Source organism: Sorex araneus, chromosome 3, assembly GCF_027595985.1.
Source record: "Sorex araneus isolate mSorAra2 chromosome 3, mSorAra2.pri, whole genome shotgun sequence".
Classification (NCBI taxonomy): Eukaryota; Metazoa; Chordata; class Mammalia; order Eulipotyphla; family Soricidae; genus Sorex; species Sorex araneus.
The window spans coordinates 238,677,648-238,686,024 of NC_073304.1; the positions used below are offsets into that span (position 1 = coordinate 238,677,648).

The 8,377-nt window shown below is 68.3% G+C and overlaps 1 long non-coding RNA gene across 1 annotated transcript; it reads right to left on the bottom strand.

Annotated features, from left to right (window-relative positions):
• Positions 1-940: 940 nt before the first annotated feature.
• Positions 941-4,854, bottom strand: LOC129403630 (uncharacterized). The gene is made up of 3 exons (XR_008629341.1): positions 3,647-4,854; positions 2,189-2,431; positions 941-1,972 (listed from the first exon to the last, which is right to left on the bottom strand). It is a non-coding gene; the product is annotated as an uncharacterized LOC129403630 (long non-coding RNA).
• Positions 4,855-8,377: the final 3,523 nt, after the last annotated feature.

Consider the following 8,377-nt stretch of genomic DNA (forward strand, 5'->3'; position numbering starts at 1 on the left):
TCTGGGGGTCACCGCGTGGAACTGGGGTGTGTCCGCAGCCGTGGCACGAACAGGTCTGCCTGGCTCTGCTTTGGTCTGGGGCGACCGCCTGGCCGCAGGCTCGCTCCTGGCTCTGTGCTCGGGGCTCAGGGGCTGGAGGTGCCACCTGGGCAGCCAACCCGCTGGACCACTGCTCCAGCCCCCCGAGTTTATTTTATTGCTTTCTTTTGGGGCCTCCCCCAGCGGTACTCAGGGCTCCGGGCAGAGCCAGGTCAGCGCCCACACACACACACACTGTACCATGGCTCTGCCCCGAGAGGGTCATTTTTAAATAAGCCCAGTGACGATGGCTGGGGAGAGAGCAGTGGGTCAGGCACCTGCTGTACCGGTGGCCAGCTCAGGTTCCATGCCCAGCACCCCACACGGCCCTCCGAGCGCTGCCAGAAGTGATCCCTGAGCACTGCTGGGTGTGCTCCCATGCCCGTGCCCCAAATGGATGGAATGGAGCAGTGGCCTCCATAAAAATCTATCCAGAATAATACTCTACTTCTAACAAGTAATTTAATGCTAAAAATTCATATTAGTACCTATAATAGCCTAAGCAATCAAAATAATGTAAATCTACCAGACGGCCACACATTCCCCTTCCTGGGGTGGCCCTGGGCTGTGCGGCCCAGGCACCAATCATTGCACCCAAGTTCCCACAGAGCACAGCCGAGTTTTGGTGGTGCCGTGGATCACTGGTCTGTTAACAAAAGTGCTGGGGGGTGTGTGTGTGGTGGCTAAGATGTGAAGCCAAAGAAACGGTGGCCACAGGCCCTTGTGCTATGTGACAGCACAAGCCATGCACTCCCCGAAAACAGGTGCAGCAGCGGGTGGGTGGCCTGTCCATCCTCCGCGTCCCCACAGTGTGTAAGGCGGCAGCGGGGGTGAGGGTGAGACCCCCCAGAGGGCAGCTGCATGGGCTGGACTAGCCTGAGAGCCCCTGGCGCTGGCTTGCACACAGCTGGGGTTGGAGTCAGGGCCATCCCCAGAGCACAGACCCACCAACAGCCCCCAAGGATCACTGCAAACCCACCCCGAGCTCTGGGCGGGGCTCTGGGGCGGAGCCTGAAGGAAGCAGCCCCCACACCTGCCTGCCTCAGCAGGGTCTGCCTACCCTGGGGGCTCTGGGGCCAGACTCTGGGTGTCCCACCCAAGAACCTTGTCCCTCTGCCGAGGAGCAGATCTAGCCTGGGCCGTCCCTCAGGTCCCCTCCCGCACTGGCCGGGGGAGAGATGCAGGGCTCCTGGGGTCCCGCAGGCCGTCATCTGCAGGCCCTTCACCAAGAGCTGCCTTCAGAGAAGAAACTTGGGGGCTGGGCCCCCAGGCTGGGAGATTCCTGGTGCCGTCTGTGCCACCCATCACTCTTCCCACATCTACACCCCCAGCCGAGATCGGCCTCGGAACATGCGGCCTCCCGCCTTGGGGCCAGAGCAGCTGCAGAGCCAGGTGGGCTTGGGGGCTCCCGGCCCTGGGCAGCTCCCTCGGAGCCTTTGTCCCCAGGACAGCCTTCTCCCCGCCCAGGCCTGCCCCACTGGGGAACTGGCCACACCTGGGGCCGGGCCCCATCCCACCGTTGGAGTCAGGGCACGGAGCAGCTTATAGGCGGGGGCTTCCCAGCTCAGTGCTCCATGGAGCCCTGCCCCCACCAAGGGGAAGGAAGAAGCCCTGGGGCGGGGCAGAAGGCCCCCTGGGAATGTGGGGTCACCACCTCCTTCTCTGAGTCCAGAGCTGTCCTTTGAGACTCACTGGGATGCAGCCCCGGGCTGGGTGCAAATGTCCTGTGGGTGGGAGGACCTGCAGCCCGCCCACTTACCTGGTCTGAGTCGGCCGCTGCCCCAGGGAACAAGGCCTGGAGCCCATCCCTTCCCGGAGGTCCCAGGCCCGCACCTCTGCCCCTCAGACCGTGGCTGGGCCTCTGGGAAGAAGGCAGGCGGCGGCTTGGGCAGGGCTGGGGAACAATGGGGCTGCTCTGTGGCGGCTGGGCCCGGCTGAGCCCCACGCCCCTCTTGTGTGACAAATGATTTATTTCTTGACTTCAGACAACCCCGAGGAGCAAGGCTGGTGTCCAGGGAGCTGAGACACCCAGGCCTGTGGGCAAGTGGCCATGCAGGTGTGGGGGGCTGCGGAAGCGGCAGGGGGTGGGGGCTCTTGCATGTACAAGTACCTGCAGGAGTGTGGTGCTGTGTGGTCACGTGCGCTGGAGTGTGATACATCCACGGGCACCAAGACGTGTGTGCAAGCTTCAGGCGGTGTGTGTCCCCCTCGGCAGCCAGGCAGAGCTGGCTGCGAGCTCCCGTACAGGGCGCAAGGCGCAGGCCGCGAGGGCTGCAGGGTTGCGGGGAGCCCGCGCCCTGCCCCTTCCCTGGCTCCCTCACCCGGGCAAGTGCGCAGAGCCTGCTCCACACGCCTGCAAATTAAAAACATTTGTTAGCTCTGGACAGCGGGAGTGAAGGGAATCCCGGGCCTTCCGCCCCACCGCCTGCGGGCCTGCCCGGGACTGGCCGCCGCTGCGGGCCGGCGGGGCGGGGAGGGGGCGGGCTGGGCCGCCGCCAGGCCCTGCGCCCGCGCCCTCGTGGCTGTTCAGAGCCGGTGTGGGGGGACCCCATTAGATTTAAGCGTTAGAGTCTGGGGGAGACAGAAAAGCGTGGGGGCAGGCCCGCCCGGAGCCTCGGGGCAGAGCGCCAGGACGGGAGGCCGGTTTTCACCCCTGATCCAGGAACCTGGCCCAGCCAGCCGCGGGGGTCCGGGCGGCCGCGCGTCCAGGCCCCACCCTCTGCCCGGCCTTCCCTGCCCCCGGCCGAGTGTCCCCCAGCTCGGCGGCGCCGCAGGCTCGGAGCCCCCAGTGCGGGGACGGGGCAGCTGGCCAGGCCGCCGCCCCTGCCCCACGGGGCGGCCCGGCCCCCCTCTCCTTACTGAGCGAGGCGCCTCCCTTACGGTGCCACAGGCTCTTTATTTCGGACGCGGTGTTAAAACTAACCCTAAGTGTTTACCCAATACGGGGGCCGCCACAGCGACCGGCCTGGGGCCTCGGGCCGAGACGCCGGCGGCAGTGCGTGGCGCGGGGCGCGGGGCTCTGGACGCGGGACCCGGGCTCCAGGCGCGGGGTGCGAGGAGCGCGGCACGGAGCTCCGGGCGCGGGGCTCCGGACGCGGGCGCGGGGCTCCGGGCGCGGGGTGCGAGGTGCGGGGAGCGCGGCACGGAGCTCTGGGCGCGGGCGCGGGGCTCCGGGCGCGGGGTGCGAGGTGCGGGGCGCGGGGCTCCGAGCGCGGGGTGCGAGGTGCGGGGCGCGGGGCTCCGGGTGCGGGGCGCGCGGCACCGGGCTCCGGGCGCGGGGCTCCGGCGCGCTTTCTCCCGAGCCGGGCTGCGCGGGAAGCGGGCGGCCGGGAGCTCACACGGCGGCGGAGCCCGCGCCCGCCTCTCCCCGCGCCGGCGCGCCCGCGGGCCCGACTCACCGCCCGGCCTAACCGCGCGCGCTACCCGCTCTCCCGCGCGTCACGGCGCTCGTCCCGCACCGCCCCGCCGCCGCCGCCGCCGGCCTGGCCCGCAGCCCGGGAGGGTCGCCGGAGCCGGGACGCGGCCCGCGCGCCGCCCCGGAGCCCGGCCCGGCGCCCTCGGCGCTTACCTGCGGCCCGGGCTCTCCGGGGCGCCCGCCCGCGCCCGCGCCCCCAGCCCGGCCAGGGAGGCCCGCGGGGGACGCCGGCCCGGCCGCGGCCGCTCCCCCTGCTCTCCGGGTTCCTTTGATCCGCGGGCTCTCCGCCGCGCCTCGGCTCCCGGGCCGCCCCGGTCGGCCCGCGGGGATCCTGGAAACGGTCCCCGGCTTATCTCCTTTCATCCCGCGGCCCGGGCCGCCTGGAAACCGCCCGACCAGTAATTGCTTTTTTCAGGAGGCCCGCTGCAGACTGGACAACAGCCAATCAGTGCCTTGTTTACACTCGGTGATTGACAGCTTCCTGGCAGCGTGCCAACCAATCCCGGCGGCCCCGCGGGAGCGAGTGGGGGGCGGAGAAAGGAAGCCGACAACAGAAGGCTCCGGCTTTAACTCCTCCGTGCCCGGCCGAGTGCGGCCGGCGGGGGAGGGAGGGTTCCTAGTGCCGGTGCTGGTGTCCTTGACGTCTCGTTTAAACAGCCTTTTTCGGGTCTCCGGATGAGGCGGCAGAGACAAATATGGAGGGAGGGGAGTCGAGAGGATGGATCCACGGCCGCTGAGCCGGCACCTCGACTCCCTGAGAAGAGCCCGTTTTCTCCTGGGGAGCCGCATTCTAAAGGAAATGTCAGAGATTACTTTGTAAAAGTGCCCTGCGTATGTCTAAGAGAGAGGCGGTAGTTCAAGGGCTTTTCTTCGTTGCGGAATTTCGCCCGCCTCGTGCACGTCGAGGTGCCCCCTTCCAGGTCTGCTTGCAGGTGAAGAAGGGGCAATCTTCGTCTGGGCCATAAATTCCCGGTCTCCATCCTGACCGGCGCGCCGCTGCAGTGTGGCCAGGAGAGATAAAGACCGAGACGGAACGGACGGAAGATGGTCAGAGGCGCGGCCCCGCTCCCTGGGCGGGGGTGTCTGGACCCAGTGCTGCTCAGGCTTTCGGGTCCTTGAATGCCTGATCTTAGCCCGGCGACGCGGAGGCCGGTGCGCTAGGGGCGCTGGGCCGACCTGCGCCCGGTTCCAGCCACCTGCCAGGCAGATCCCAAGTACTTTTGAAAAAAGCATCTGCTGGGAACTGCTCAGACGGGTGTTCTGTTACTTCTCCCGGCCTCTGCGCACCAGAAGCCAAACGTCGGACATGCTGGATTAAATTAAAAGAAAGAAGCAGGGCGGGGGGCTCTCCCTCGGCCCCGGACACGCGCTCCCACTCGCCCCGCTCCCTCTCCCGCCCTGCGCCACCGCATTCCCATTCAGCAGCCCCGATCTGCGCAGAGGAGCTGCGCAGTCGCCGCTCTTGAATTAGGCGCCATCGGGCTCGGTAGTAACCCTGCTGCTCCCTGATTGGCAGCTCCCTGGCCCGGCGCCAGCCTATTGGGAGGCCTGTTTACGCCGAATGAGTGGCACGAGCTCCCGGTCGTGGAGCGCCGAGCGGCCAATCAGAGCGCGGGCTGCTCGGGGCTGAGTGGCACGAGCTTATTAGTATGCAGGGCCCGTGGCTGGCCGCGCCGGGCTGCAGGTTTGAGAGCCGCTCTGGATGGGCTCGCTAGAGTCGTTGTTGTGGAAGCCGTGCATTTACAGTGCAACAGTCAGCACATTGAAAATACCAATAGGAATACAAAACAAAGTCACATTTACTGATTTAATTGTATTGCATTCAATTGTATCCAGGAAACAGCCTCCAGTAAGTAACTGAAATTGCTTTCATTTTTTTTTGTTTTTGTATTTTTATTATTTTATTTTGGCTTTGGGGATTTACATTTTTTTTAGCAAGAGAAATTCAGGATTGTGATGTGATATATAAATCTGTATCTATCTATGTATATCGTCCCTCTTAAAAATCCGTTATAATGTCGAGCTGGCATATATATGTATATATATATATGTATGTATGTATAACGATGGACTATATAGAAGAGCGATTTTTCCCCCCTCGGAAAAATCTTATCGATCGGTTTAAAATTCCCCCCCTAATGCGTCCTTGCTTTGCTCTGAGCGCTGGTTGTCTCGATCGACACCCAGTATTAAAAATAAATAATCGCGACAGGATAGGGACCGCCTGGCAGCGTCCGGCGGAGCCGCGCGCAGGCTGGGGCGCCGCCGCCGCGCCCAGTAACGCACCCCGATTGTCTGCCCCCCGCCCGCGGGGACCCCGGCGCGCGCGAGGGACCGGGGCGGGGAGGGCTGGCGGCTGAAATTTCGGCTTTCGCTTTCCCAGGCCGAATTCCGATCAGAACAGTACGGAAAAATTTCCAGGGGTGGGGGTGGGGTGGGGGGCGCGGGCGGAGGAGGGGGCCGAGCGGGCCGTCCCCCGCGCGCGGTAAGGTAGGGCGCGGAGCCCCCACGGCCGGAGCGCCTCTCGCTGGCCTGGCGCCGAGTGGGCAGGCGGGGGCCGCTGGGCCGCGCCGGGGCCGGCGAGCGCGGGCGCGGCCGTTTCGCAGGGAGCGGGTTCGGCCGCCGCGGCGAGCGGCCGGCGCGGGCAGTGCCTGGACCCGCCCAGCCGGCGGCTCGCGGCGGGCCGCGGCGGTGCGGGAGACGCGCTTCTCGGCGCACACCCGCGCGCGGAGCCTCGCCGAGAGCGGCCCGGCGGCTCGCGCGCGGCGCCCCGCGCCTTCCCCGGCGCCGAGGTCAGCGAGGCGCCGCGCCGGGCAGCGGGTCCCCGGCGCCCAAGTCTCGGGGAGCCGCCGGGTGGGGGCCGCTCGCCGCAGGCCCCGGGGGGCGGCGCGGCGCTCGGCGGGCGCAGAGGACCGAGCGACCCCCGCGAGCTGGCGGCGACACCGACCCAGAGGGTCTGCGCCTCGCGCCCGGCCACTCGCGGGGCTCGGCCCGAGACAAAGGAAGGCCGGCGGGGCGCTCCCGCGACCCCGGGCCGCCGGGGAGCCCCGCGCCGCAGCCCCCAGCCCGCGGCGCCTTTGAAGCGGCGGCCCCCCCGGCCGGCCCCCTCCCCGCCTCCCCCCTTTGTCCCGCCCAGCGCCCCCCGGCTCCCGCCCGGCGCCAGCCTCCCCGCGGCCCCTGCGGCCTCGCCTGGACCCCCGCGGCCCGCGCGCTCCGCCCGCCGCGGCCGCCGAGTTTGTTCGACCCGGGCCGGGCCGCGCGCCGGGCCGCTTGGTGGGAAGCCGGGAGACAAAGGGAGCCCCGCGCGGGACCCGTTTATTTACCATGCAAAGGCTCTCCGAATAAATATTCAAAAAAGCTTATCAGCTGAGCAAATATGTATTCACTTCATACATTATGTTTTCGGTTATAGATTAAATCAAACACAAAATCGTCTGCAAATAAGGCGTCGTAGAGCGCGGAGCGTTAAATACAGCCCTTTAAAGTGCTGTTCACCAGGTGGGAAACTTCGCGAAGCGTCGCGGTCACGGCGGGACGCTGGAGAAAGGAAACCCAGGCTTTCCGCGCCGGTGGCCGCGGAAGGCGGGGATGCCCCGGCCTTCGGTCGCAGGGGACAGCAGGCGAGGAACAATGCGAGCCGAGGGAGGCCGGGCCGGGCGCGCCGCGCTTCCGCTCCGCGCCCTGCGTCTGGAATCGTCCCCACTTGGGCCGCGGAGTGGACAGTGCGCAGTGGGTGGAGTGGAGGGCAGGGACACACGACTTTCTGGGGCGGGGGGAGGGGAGGCGGAGGTGGGCTGCGAAGGCCGGGGGTCGGCCGGCCTCCCAGAGGGCGAGGGGGTCCCCGCCCGCGCCCCGCCACACTGGCGGGGCGGCACCCGGACCCGAGAGAAGAGAACCGGGGCGATCTGGGGCGTCGAGACAGAACAGTTTCCTACTCTCCACACCCCCCCTCCCGCCAAAGCCCCCAATCCGCAGAGGAAGATCCTGGGCGAATTTGATTGGGGGGCGGGGTGATTGTTCCAGCCTCGCCAGGAAGCTCGGGGCTCGGGACGCTCGGCCGGGCACTGCGGCGTGGCGGCCCAGGTGACGCCGGCGGCGGCGCGGGGCGCCTGGGACCGGGCGGCGGGCCGGGGGGCCCCTGCCCGCGGCCGGGGGGCGCTGGGGGCCGGTCCCACAGGGACGGGGGGGGGGCGGGTTCAAAAGAATAGGAGGAAAGACGCATGGGGGGGATGGGAGAGGGGAGAAAAGGAAGGTTATAAAAAAAACTCTGGAGCTGCAATCAATAAAATTACTCGCCTGATTAGCATGGTTATTCGGTTAAGGGGGTTGCAGTGAAAGGTGGACCTGGGAAGGAGGCGGGGGCGAACCGGGCCGGGCCTGCTCCTCCGAGACACCTTTGGGCCGCGGGGCGGGGGAGGGTGTGCGTGCGAGTGAGTGCGAGTGTGCGAGCGAGTGTGTGCGTGCGTGATGGCCTCGCGGGCCCGGGTCTGCGCCGCCCAGCCCCGCCGGCTGCCCTTGGCCGCGGCGCCCTCGCTGCGGGGCCCCGCGGGGACGCGGAGAGGGGCGCCGAGCGCCGCGGCCGGGCTCCGGGAGCCGCGGGGGCCGCGCGAGGCCGGGCCGGTGCGTGCGCGCGCGGGACCCGGGGCTCCGGGGCGGCCGGGCGCTCGGGCGGGCTCGGCGGCGGCTCCGGCCGGGCGGGGGTGGGGGGTGGGGACGCGCGGGGCGGGGACCCCCGGGCGAGGGGCGCCCCCAGTCACCGAGTCTCCTGTGCTTGTCTCCGCAGACCATGGGCCCGCACGGTGGCCACCGGCCGAGCGCGCGGCCGCCCTCCGAGGAACGCAGCCCGCCGGCGTGCTGACCGGCCCCGCCGCGCCGGACGCCGCC